Source organism: Pan paniscus, chromosome 14 (assembly GCF_029289425.2).
Source record: "Pan paniscus chromosome 14, NHGRI_mPanPan1-v2.0_pri, whole genome shotgun sequence".
NCBI classification, from domain to species: Eukaryota; Metazoa; Chordata; class Mammalia; order Primates; family Hominidae; genus Pan; species Pan paniscus.
In genome coordinates, this window is record NC_073263.2 from 50,417,900 (window position 1) to 50,430,621 (window position 12,722).

At 38.3% G+C, this 12,722-nt stretch overlaps 1 protein-coding gene across 2 annotated transcripts in view; it reads left to right on the plus strand.

Moving 5' to 3' along the window:
• Positions 1–1,246: 1,246 nt before the first annotated feature.
• FNDC3A (fibronectin type III domain containing 3A) overlaps positions 1,247–12,722 on the plus strand; it is a 228,056-nt gene continuing 216,580 nt past the window's right edge. Inside the window, exon 1 of one of the 2 annotated variants that reach the window (XM_003811430.6) lies at positions 1,247–1,772. The gene's annotated coding sequence lies outside the window, so the exon portion shown is untranslated. Of the gene's footprint in view, positions 1,773–1,869; positions 2,511–12,722 lie in introns of those variants that run through there. The other variant, XM_003811431.6, reaches the window with a different exon arrangement.

The window sequence follows — 12,722 nt, forward strand, 5'->3', positions numbered from 1 at the left end:
GCATAGTTGGGCAGTAAGATGGGGAAGCCACCCCATTCGCCCACACTCTGATAAAATCCTCATACTTTGAAACAATATACAGTTATACTTCAATTATTCCAAGATCAACTTGCCAGCTGTCTGGAAGAGGGTCAAATCCAAAAGTTAAGAAAAGGAAACATCTCTCACAGGGAAAGAACTTCTGTGAAGTTCTAGTGAAGAACTAGTGAAGAGCAATGAAAATATCTCAAGATACCACTGCCCTATTTACAACCAGAAGAAAAGAAACCTCTCATTAGCTGGCTGTGGATATAAACATCCCATCAATCTTCACCTGGAGCCGCAGAGAAAACCAGCCGAGAAAGGAGAGAAGAATGAAAAATAAACAGTAAAGCAGAAAGAATAAGAGGAAGGATCAGAGTGGACAGAGGCAAATGAGGAGATGAAAAGCAGTGAAAGATTTTAGAAGAGGTGATGAGAACATTCCAAAGAGGGAAAAAAAGAGAGCACCAAAGTAGGGATTCTATACACCGCAGCAATCCTCTGGGACTTAAACGTATGGCCAAGATATCGGTTTGAGAGTCAGTTATCAACAAAGGATTTAATTAGCCATTGTATTCTTTAAGAATATAGAGAACAATCACATTTTAAAGAGATTTCTGTAAAACAGTTTTAAAAATATAGCTATTTTAAAAGATCGCACAATTAATACACTGAAATAAAGCCCAGACATGCAACTTGTTACATCCATCACCATTTTTGAAAGGACAGTTCCTGAGGTTGGACTCACCGGCCCAAGTACTACCCCCTCCCCAGGTCTCCGGTGGCAACTGTAAGTCAAAAGCCCTCAGGCATTATTGCAGCGTCCCACATTGCTTGAGGTTCCAGGAAGTCGCTGCTGCGATCACTTGTAAGTCTTCGTGCTGTTGTAAAAATTGAGGTCGTGGTTTTCCACGCGATTTGGCTGGCGAAGAGACCACGAAGCCACCCCCCACGTTTTCAGCTGAGTAAATATCTAAATATTTTTGCTTGCTATCCAGATCCTGGGTTCGAAGTCTTTGGGATTAGAAACTTCCAAGCCCATTTCAGAGGCTTCCTAGTCCTTGGGAGGAGTGTCTTTTAAAGCACCTGCCAGCCTTAAGTTCGCGTGCTTTCGGAAAGGGGCCGACAGGGTGCGTCTCAGGGGAGCCTTTTGAAACGTGGATTGAGAATTGTGTGAGTGTCTCTAGGAACCTCCATTAACTCCACTTTTCCTGAGTGTAGCTCCGAGCCTGGCCACAGCGGATGCTACCACGAGCCAGGCGCAGCCGGGCCTCGGGAGAAAGCCGGAAGCCCGAGAGGGTGTGGGCGCTCTGGGAGCCGAACGCGGCCGCTCAGCCGCCACGCGCCGGTGGCCCCGCGGGGACTCGCGTTCCGGTGAGAGAGCCCCGGCGCGGCGGGCTCGAGGCGGGGGTTCGGGGTCCCGGCCGCGGGCTCCGTCGGCGGGGCCCGCGCAGCCGCACTCGGCGCGCCGACTTCGGGCTCCTCCTCCCGGCTCCGTAGTAAGCATGGCGGCGGCGGCGTTCGTGGTCCCTCGGGTGAAACAGAAAGCGGGAGCTACGCGGAGAGGGAGCGAAGAGCGGGGCTGAGGCGGCGGCGTCACTGCCAGGAAACAACCCCAACAGTCAGCGCGCCGGCGGCCGCAGCGGCCCTGAGAGCTGACTCTGCAGCTGAGGTAGAGAGACAACGATCAGGAACCCTAAGAAGAGGCGCCAGAGGAGCCGCCTTCTGCCTCAGAACGGCGTGACTCGGAGGTGAGAGCGCGGGCACTCCCTCCGCGAAAGGCGGGGGACACCGAGCCGTCCCAACCCCGTCCCGCCCCGGAGGAGGCGCCGCGGAAACCGTTAGGCTGGGACTGAGGGCCGGGGCACTCTCCAGGGCTCGGCCCCGTGGAGGGGCCCGGACCACCCCCTTCTGTGGGCGCGCTGTGGGCAGAGGTGCAGAGGGGCAGTGGGGCCGGGGACAGGACCGGTCTACTAGTCGGGCACCTGCCGGGGCCGAGCCTAGCCAGGACACGCTTGCGGCGCCGCGGCCGGGGGCGCCATCCAGCCCAAAAGGAGGCAGCATCTAGCCCGAGGGAGGTGGCGCTGGTGCGCGGGCGGCCCTTCTCTGTCCCTCGCCTCCTCCCCGCGGCGAGCCGCGTAGCTCCGGAGGGCTCTGGGGCGGGGGCGGGGGCGGGGGCGGGGGCGGAATCCTCCTGAGAGGATCGCCCAGCACCCGCGGCGCCTTCGGCTTTGGCCGCCCGGCAGCCGCCGAACTTGAACGCTTTTCTGAAGAGAGTTTTCCCCGCTCATCTTGGGGTTAAAACCTCGAAAACCCGCCCTCTGTTTGATCCTGCGTGGCTGCTTCCAGTACCTGGCAGTTCCTCTCCCCGGGCGAGTTAACCACCTGTTCAGTCGGGAGGTGGACTCGAGGCTGCAGTCCTCGCCCGGTTTTAACAACCTGGATCTTCGAACTTTTGACACGGCTTTGGAAACGACGTCATGTGTTAGGTAAAGGAAAATGAACAGATAATTTCGCTGTCAGATTGCGAGCAGAAGAGGGACTGTTTTAATGGATGTGGTCGTTAATTGTTCTTTTATTCAACTGTTAGCGTTACAAGCCTTGGGATATTTTAGAGGGTGGAATGCGATGATTTGCTGGGGGTGCTAGAGATTGTGAATTCGAGATTTTCTTTTGTGAGATTTTACGTAAGTTCCTTTGGACACCTTTGTGTCTGACCATCTATTAAATAAGAGTCGCAGGCTGATGAGATTTTTTTTTTCTTTTTGCGGTATAATCATTATGTGTTCACTATGGGTTTTTAAAACCGAACAACGTAATTATTTTGCTTCTTACTGTGGTCTGTGTTTTTTAGTTCTTGAAACCAAAGTGTGTATGCTTCTGTATTGTAGGAATGAAATAACAGTTGAACTCTTACTATAATATTTTATCACCATGCTGTTACCAGCTCCAGTACTAAACATACGCCACTCAGGAGTTTGAGCCATATGTTAGGCAGAAACGAATTGAGTTTTGTGGTTCTGATCTTATGTTTGGGTAAATATTTAGTTTTTGCGTATTTACTAACTCTTGTCATCTTGTGTCACCCACAAATGTTCAAGTGAGTTGAATCCCCTGTCTTTTGGATATTTTCTTGGTTGAATTAATTTTTCTTAAGTAATGAGATAAAGTACTCACTGAGACAGATGGTGGCCCAACAGAAAACAGTGATGAAGGATTTTTACCACATCTTTTATGAAATATAACCTGAAATGTTGCTTTTAGCTTTGTAGCCTACTAATCTTGCTTTCTAATCACACCAGTTAGTGGGAAGAAGGGATGATGACAGGAGAAACATCTTGTTAAAATTTTAATATTAAATCTTATATTTAAATTTTTTAGCACTACTACATTAAATTTTACTATATTGTCTTGTTTCATTTCATAGATCATCTGTTAGTTTTCTATGTGTAGGTTAACTGGAAAATTTTTTATCCCAGGCTGGCTACCGTTAGCCACCTGTATGCTTCTGAATTAACTCCCTCTTTTTCCCTTTTGTCTGAATCCTCCAAATCATTGAATGCTCCGGAAAAATAAAATCCTGGTTAACACTGTCAAGCATAGTTATAAGGGTAATTAATTTATCCCAAATTAATAATAAGCATTAAAAAAATTCTAGGATTATCTTCTTTTGGTGACGTCTGTGTCTTCACTTCCTCTATCTGTGTGAGTAATTGAGACCTAATTTATTTTAACACGCATGTAATGATTACTCTTTACTAGTCACATTGCTACAATATAATAGTAAGCATATTTTATTACTAATTTAAAAATTTCTCCCTCTTTCCTGACCAGCCAGTCATAGCTAAGGGCTGAGACATCCTTAACCCCCCGAAAAAAAGAGGGAATGCATGATTCATATTCTCATTGTCTTTTGTAGTTTTAGGCAAAGAGCATTTAATTTATACTTTATCAATTTTTAGTAATATTTGCGCTGTTTTAAAACACTTGCATTTTTTAAGATGTTCATGACATCCAAGGCTTGTGTATTTTATAATCTGCCAGTATTTTTAAAATACAATTTGATGAAGTAACCAAAAACGTTTTTTTTTTTGAAACATTGTTGGTGCATTTTTGAATGAAAATGAATCTAGATCGTGTCTTTGAGAATGGTGTAGGGATATGCACATGATTTCCAATTTTATTAGCCAGATAACTAAGTGATTAGTGTTTCTGTTTTTTTTTTTTGTTGTTTGCTTTTGTTTTTTTTTGTTTTGTTTTTAGCATTGCCTAGCGGACTTCAAATAAACTCACAATATTGTAATTCCGAAGGTTTAGAATATGGTGCATATTTATTCCACTGAGCCTTTTACTGCTTCAGTTTATCACATTGCAAAACAAGAAATATGGCTCCCATATGTGTTAATGTCAAAAACTACTTGTTAAAACGAAATTAGTGGCCATTAATGTTGAAAGGCAAATTTTGTACTTTTACATGTATTGTGAGCTTTTATAATTTTCTTAATATTTTGGTCTTATTTCAGATAATTATTCAGTGGTCTCTTTTTATATCTTTATTCTTACCTTTCTGTCTTCCCACTGTTGTGGTTTTGCTTGTCTTTAATACATACTTTCAAGTTTTCTGTGTAGCCTGTGGTCTTCCATCAAGTTCCTTTGTGGGTGTCATCTTTCAATGTTTCCAATCACTTATCACCCATTACCAGTCCTTGGGCTATTTTTTCCTCCAAGATTGAGAACTACACCTGGGAGATGTCATGTGCTTGCAGGGTGATGCAATGTTATTAAAGTGGGGATACAAACATAGTGTGATGTCTTCCTTCCTTCAAGTAGTTTACAAATTAGTTGGGGGTACTAGACTAATAGTATCATTAGCAAAAATTATAATATGGTATTATTAAGTTGTGTGACACCAACTGGAATTTAAAGGGAAGTGAAGCCAGTGAGAGCTAGAACAATCCTGGAAGGCATTTGGAGGGAGTCAGAGGAAACTTAGAAATGATTTAGATAACAAAAGGAAAGGCATTCCAAAAGAGATTCACAGGCAGAGTTGGAAGTAGTAGTAGAATAAGTAGTCCAAGAGCATCCAAGGACAGAAATTGGGACGAAGAAAGAAAGAAAGTTAGGTCGAGATGTTAGCTTAAGCACCAGGGCATCAGAAGAGGAAAATAGGCAGAGCTGGACAAGACAGTTTGTATCATTAGGAACCTATCACTGAAAGAACTGTACCTCAGCTTTGACATATTAATAGCTTAAGCTTTATGTATAATGGATAGCTTATATGTGTTTGTTTATATGGCTTAGGTCAGGGGTCGGCCAACTTTTTCTGTAGAGTGCTAGATAATTAAATATTTTAGGTTTTGCAGGCCATTTACAGTCTCGGTTGAATGTTCTTGTTTGTTTGTTAGTTTTTTATAATCTTTTAAAAACGTAAAAATTTTTACGTTGTTGTCTCAAGAGCCAAACAAAAACAAGCCATCTGTGGACTGGATTTGGCCAGGGGACCTAGTTTGCTGACTCCTAGGTAATAATTGGCAAAGTAATTGTCCATATAGCACATACTGTGAAATGTCTTGCATCATCTTGTCTATATGGTGGTTTGGGTGTTTTATGACTATCATGTATATATTTTTCCTTATGTTATCCTAAAAAAAAGTATGTAGAAATAAGTGCTTCTGTAATTGTTATTTTGTGGCCAGACTTCTAACAAGAGCCTAGAATAGGTCTCAGAATTAGGAAGTGAAAGACGAAAAGCCTTTGAGTCAGGCCTTACTACAGTGAAAATAGCTACACAGTGGCTTGATTTAGAATTTGTATAAGGTTAGGTGTATCAACTGCCTGTGCTGGTTTTACATTTTTTAAAACACAGCTGGCAGGTTAAAAACCTTGTCTAGGATGCTGGTGGTCTGTAAGTGACAACAGAGGAGCAGGCAGTAGGGAACTTTGTTTTTAGAAGTAGTCTAGGATGAGTTAATAAAGGGACAAGCAGTTGGACATTCTGCAGTACTCCAGAAAGAATCACTCTGTTATGGAACAGTCTAATAATTGATATTTACATTGATGAACTTGAGTCATCAAGAAAAGATTATATCATGTGCACATTAAGGCACGGAAGAAAGACCTAGAGATCTCTTTACAAATAATTAAGATTATTTTAAGATAAGTTATGGTGATTTAAAGGATATAAGTATCAGCTACTTTGAAAAGTAATTTACATGAAACATCTCTGAAGTTTCTAAATTTATAGATATCTATTTCTAAGGCAGTTCTGTTTCCTTCAGTATACTGTGGTTCATGTGCCATTACCAGGTGAATAGTGATGCCTCACGCTGTGGCTGCACAAATCAATTGGCTGGGGCAACTGTATTTTTTGTGGCATCAAGAGAGCAAGAATACATCATGAGAGCATTTTTTCGTTAAGCAGGCATCAGTACATTCCATATATCAGGGTTAGTATTAGGTGCTGGAAAAAGTACAGATGTATAAGATGGGAAGCAACCTGGACAGAATCAGTGATGCTTCTTTCTTCCTGTTAAAAACATTAAAACCAACCAAACAAAATCATGAAACTTAACTTTTGTACTTTAATTTATTATTAGCATTTTTCATACTTAGTACATACAGTACCGTAATTTTAAGGCAATATAAACCTTTTGATTTAAATAACAGCCTTCATAAATTGCTACTTAATACAATTTTTACTTTTTAAATTTTAGTTTAAGGAGAAATTCATGCTCTCCCTCTTTTTTTGTGAATGCTTGAAACAGCTTCACCATGCCAGCTGTTTCCATTTGCTAAACAAGAGGTAAATTAAAGTACCTTGGATGGTGACTCAAAAGTCTAGTTCTTAGTTCTAACTTCACCACTTATTACCTATATGATTTTGGGTTAGTTTCTTGCAATCTTGGTTTTCTAAGCATTAAAATGGAGAATAATATCTATCCTGTTTTCCTCAAAGATATTGTGAGAACCCACAGAGATGTTGGAAACTATAAAAACATTAAAATACATACCATAAAAGTGCTTACATTAATGCTACTATATTGGAAGCAATGCAGCCTTTTTTTTTTTTTTTTTTAAAGACCAGAGTTCAAGCTTTATCCTCCAAAGTTCTGTAAACATAGTATGTTTCCAGTAAACATTCAGTTGAGCTCATTGAATTTTAGAACCTATACTTGCTTATTTTTAAAATCCTATACAAACCTACCAGATATGTGGTGGTATTCTCATTTTACAAATGAACTATACTTCTGGTTGACTTCCATATCTCTTTCTCCTTCACTTCTTGAGATCTCTTATGTGCTAGTTGCTAGAAATACAAAGTGCAATGTATACTTTGAAGTAAGCCTTGGTGTAAAAGTTACCTAAGTTTGGTAAATTAGATTGTGTATGTTAATCAGCCTCTATCAGAAATGCTGGGGGAAAAAAAGTGTTGTATCTGTTTTCTTTCCTCAGAATCCATATTTTAATATATATTTGAACTTTTAAAAACTTAAATGATTTTGCTTCACTACTTCTTCAGTGAGGGATTACTTTAATTGGTTTATGTATATTCTAAACCGACAGACACATAATTTGGGAGGCAAAAAAATCTTACTTCTCTAGGGGTTCTAAACAGATATTTAAGTACACTTTAAATCACAGTTTAGACTTTTATTAGAAAGTAATTACGTGCTTTGCTTTATAGAAGTATATGCCATATACAGCAACTACTTTTGTTGAGCCATAACTTGAAGGATTAGTCATTTCATTTACATTAAAATCAGTTTTTCTTAAGATTTGCTTAAATAAAAAGTGAAAATTCATAATTTGCGATTTTATGTTTAAATTTTCTAAATTTTTTTTGTTTTGTTAAGACAGACATTCTCAATTATGTCTTTGTTCTTATGACTTGATTTTTTTCCATGTAATATTTTCATTTGTAATATATACCTAAAAAAAATTTTTAGCATAGTACCTTCATAGTTTATGAAGTACCTTTTTGTTTCTTTAGTAACTATTAGGATCAGCTTTTCCTGATGCTTCAGATTGGTATTCCTGAAATAGTATGTTCGCAATTTTGTTTTAATCACTTGAACCTTACTAAAACTGGCCTAGTGTGTGTGACAGAGTAGCCTTTGGGTAAAATGTAGGGGCTACTGCCCCTCTAACCATCTTTTAGGCTGCTTCCAGGATATTTAAAAAACATGAATTTATTCAGATCACTCCCCAGTTTTAGAAATCGAAATCACAATACAATTCCTACTGCATTAATTATAATTTCCTTTGTCTTTGAGAGTCCATACTCTGTTGATATCCTATTGTGTCATCATTTCTTACCTCTTTACAACTTTGTGATATAGTGTAGAGAACATATTTCTCATTAGGCAGCCACAGGATTGTTTGTTGACTTCTCATACTGGCTGTATAGAAACATGAGTGTGCTACTTTACCTGTATGAGCCTTGGTTCGTTCATTTTACAGTGTAGTAATAATAGTAGCTATCTCCTAATATAGACTGTACAAGAATTAAAAGATCCTATTTAACATGACAAGTAAAATGCTTGCCATAGGATATTTATATTTAGAACTTTGACAGACATACCTAATCATTGTCACTCAGGCATCCTGCATATCATTCATTTATTCATTTGTCTATCATTTGTTGAACATTTAAAATGTCCTAGATACTTAGAATATGAATGTTGAATGTCACAAAAATGAATGTCACACTCCCTCCCCTTTAGAAATTTACAGAATGGGATGAGAGATAATGATATGTAAATAAATACATATTTTTAAATAATTAAAATATCTTGTGTCTTTTCACTTGTGTGAGTCCTTCCTGTCTTTTAATATTTAAATGCAAAATGTTTCCATAATACCCACAGAATATCTGGGTTGTATATATCATACTGTAATGTATATATATTTTTTACTTGTCTAAATCAGCTATTCAACTATGAACTCCTTGAGTGTGACCAGTACTACTGGAGTCAGCAACTTTTTTAATATAAGAGAAGATAGTAAATATTTTAGGCATTGTGGACCATATGGGCTCAGTTGCAACTACTTAAACTGTGCTATAGGAGCACAAAAACAGCCATAGATAAATTATAAACAATGGGCATGACTGTGTTCCTATTAAACTTCATTTACGAAACTAGGCAGCAGACCAGATTTGGCCCACAGGCTTTAGTTTGCCAACCTCTGCAATGGTGCATGCATATACTTTTATTTGTGCTTGACAAATAAAAGGCACTTAGTAAATAATATGATTAATAGGCATTAAACACTTTCTATATTCTGGGTGCTATTGCAAAAAACTTTATATGTATCAGTTTACTTAAGCCTTAAAACATCTCTCTGCGGTAGATACTATTATCACCAAATGTCATAGAGTAATAATAGAAGCACTTTCATTAATAGATAGGAACACAACATTGGTTCAAAAGTCTTAGGCAATACGTTAAGAACAAGAAAAATAATTAACCTGTAAATAAAGGGGGGAAATGTATCACTATTATTTAGAGTTGATATGACTGCTTACAAATACAAATAAATATAATACAAATACAAATAACAAAAAAATATGAGATAACAGAAAAAGATTTGTATTAAAAAATTTCAGTAAGCTGATTGGCTATAAGATAAAGTTAGAAAATTCATTAGCCTTCTTATATATCAACAGTAACCAACTATGAAATACAGTAATAAGAAGTAGCAGCCTAAACTATAAAATACTTAAGATTTTAAAATGTGTAATAGCTATGTGAAGAAAACTGCAAAAAGATGTGAATGGATGGAGGAATATTCATGAATGTGTCAACTTAATGCCATAAAAATGGCAGCTTTTACTAAATTATTCTATAAAGTCAATGTAGTTCTAATCAGAAATTCAACAGGAGTTTTAAAATGGGATTTGACAAACTGATGGTTCAAGTTTTGAGAAGGGAGCATGCACAAGAATGGCCAAGTAAATTTCAAAAAGAAGTATAATAAATGGGACCCATCAAAGGTCGAAACATTATAAAATTACAATTATTAAAATAAGAATTTGGAGTAGGAATAGACATATTGATCAAAGGAATAGAATAATAAATTCAGGAGAAGATCCATAGATAAACATGGATAAAGAAGAATTGTATGATAAATGAATGAGTAATGGAAGAACTGGTCTATAAAGGGTGTGGGACAATCAACTGTCTAATTGAAGTAAAGATAGTTAGGTACCCACTTCGTGACACTCTCAAAACTAAGTTCCAGGTGGACTAAATGGTTTTGTATTTTTATTTATTTATTTATTTATTTATTTTTTTTTTTGAGATGGAGTCTCACTCTGTCGTCAGGCTGGAGTGCAGTGGCGTGATCTCGGCTCACTGCAACCTCCGCCTCCCGGGTTCAAGCGATTCTCCTGCCTCAGCCTCCCAAGTAGCTGGGATTACAGGTGCCCACCACCACGCCCAGCTAATTTTTGTATTTTTAGTAGAGATGGGGTTTCACCATGTTGGCCAGATGGTCTCGATCTCTTGAGCTCTCGCCTTGGCCTCCCAGAGTGCTGCGATTACAGGCGTGAGCCACTGTGCCCAGCCCCGAGTGGACTAAATGTTGATAAATAAAAAATAAAATGACAAAACTTTTAAAAGTTAATTTAAAAAATCGTTGGAGTAGAGAAGGCCTTTTAAGTGAGACATCAAACTTAGATGCCATTTAAAAAGGAAGGCAAGCAATAGACTGGGATAAAATATTCGACATGTAATAGACAAAATTAATATTCAAGGTATATAAGGTGTACCTACAAATCAATATGAAAAAGATAACCTGATAGAAAATGGGAAAGAATGTAAGCAGGAAATTTATAGAGGTAGAAATATAGGTAGCCTGTTAAGTTTTGAAGGAATACTATTGAACCGAATATAAATAGCTTCATCTTTTTAGGAGAAAAGTTTGGCAGTATCTATCCATTTCAAATGTACATTCTCCTGAGCCAGAAGTTTTATTTCTATATGTCTGTAATATAGAAATGCTATCATTCATTAATAGAGAGTATTGCATGATTATTCCATGCAGAGGAGAAAATGTATGATGGGAAACTGGAAGTAATAAGATCATCATTAGAACAGTTAAATTATGGTGTGCCCTTACACTATAATATTAGATACTTATGAAAAAACATGAAATAGACATAGATGTACTTCTTAAGATATTTTACATGAAAGGGCGAGATACAATATAATACATACACAAAGACACAATTCATACACACACAAAAAAAATACAATACACAAAAGCAGTGTATGTGATTTCGCTTACGTAACAACCAATCCCAGAAAACCTAACACACAGGTAAGCACAGAGAAAAAGACTGGAAGGGTACACCAAACTTGTTAGCTATAGAAATAGGAGTTGGATTAGGGATCAGGAAAGAGTTAAAAACAATGTTTGTATGTGTATTTTCAAGTATAAGCAAGTACAGCCTTTGTGATATAACAAACATAACAACACATGCAAGGCTTTGTTATGATTGGTCCTGATTAGGACCATTCCTCCTGGGTGGACAGCTTTGATTTATGTCGGTTTTCCCTGCGTAATTTTTAATAGCACTTCCTTTCACTTGCAGAAGCTTCCCAGTTGGTGTCTGAAGTCATTGGTGTTTTTAGAAATAGCAATTTCTGTATAGTGTTGGATCTGAAACTGTGTTAAAGTGGGTTAAAGAAGTGAGAATTCTACCAGTGATTCTTAACCTCTATAACTACAACTGCCAACCAAGACAAAATAAAGTGCTTTTTATTTTCAGAGTTTCTGTTATAAAAACACTTTGCTTTTTTAAATATAAATTTATAATTTCGAATGTAGTTTTTTTAAAGTCCCATATGTCTGGATATTTTGATCCTCCCCTTTAATATTAGAACCTAATATTTCAAGACAGTTAATGATAGAGGTCAAGAGAGGAATCAGAAGCTTAAGAGGAAGACAGAGTAAGGAGAAGGAAGTTGTTTTTTTTTTTTTTTTTTTTTTTTTTGAGGCGGAGTCTTGCTCTGTCGCCCAGGCTGGAGTGCAATGGCGTGATCTCGGCTCACTGCAACCTCCGCCTCCCAGGTTCAAGAGATTCTCCTGCCTCAGCCTCCTGAGTAGCTGGGACCAGAAGCATGTGCCACCACACTCCGCTAATTTTTTGTATTTTTTAGTGGAAACGGGGTTTCACCATGTTGGTCAGACTGGTCTCAAACTCATGACCTCATGATCTGCCCACCTCAGTCTCCCAAAGTGCTGGGATTACAGGCGTGAGCCACTGCGCCTGGCCCGGAAGGTTTTTCTAAAAAGAAGTTGAAGGAAGATGAGTATGATTAGAGGCAATCTTTAACCAAGGCATAGTTGTAGATTTATAAACAAAGAATCTATCTGGTCATCTCAGAAAGGACTACTTTAAGGACTACTGGATTCTGCAGACAAATCTACTTATAGGAAATAAAGAAATGTTTCTTGATTTTATTATGATAAAATTATTTTGGAGGAATTAGTGAAGGAAACATGTTAATATGGTTAAGTTATAGTAATACAGTAGCTTTTACACAGGAACTCAAACTTTCTGTTGTGAATTTAGTTACCAATGTATTACTGTGGCCAGAAAATATTCAGAAACTACAGGTTTAATCTTCAGTCCAAAAATCACACCAATGGATTTGAAGTTCTACAAGAGCAAAGTTAACAATCTATAATATAAA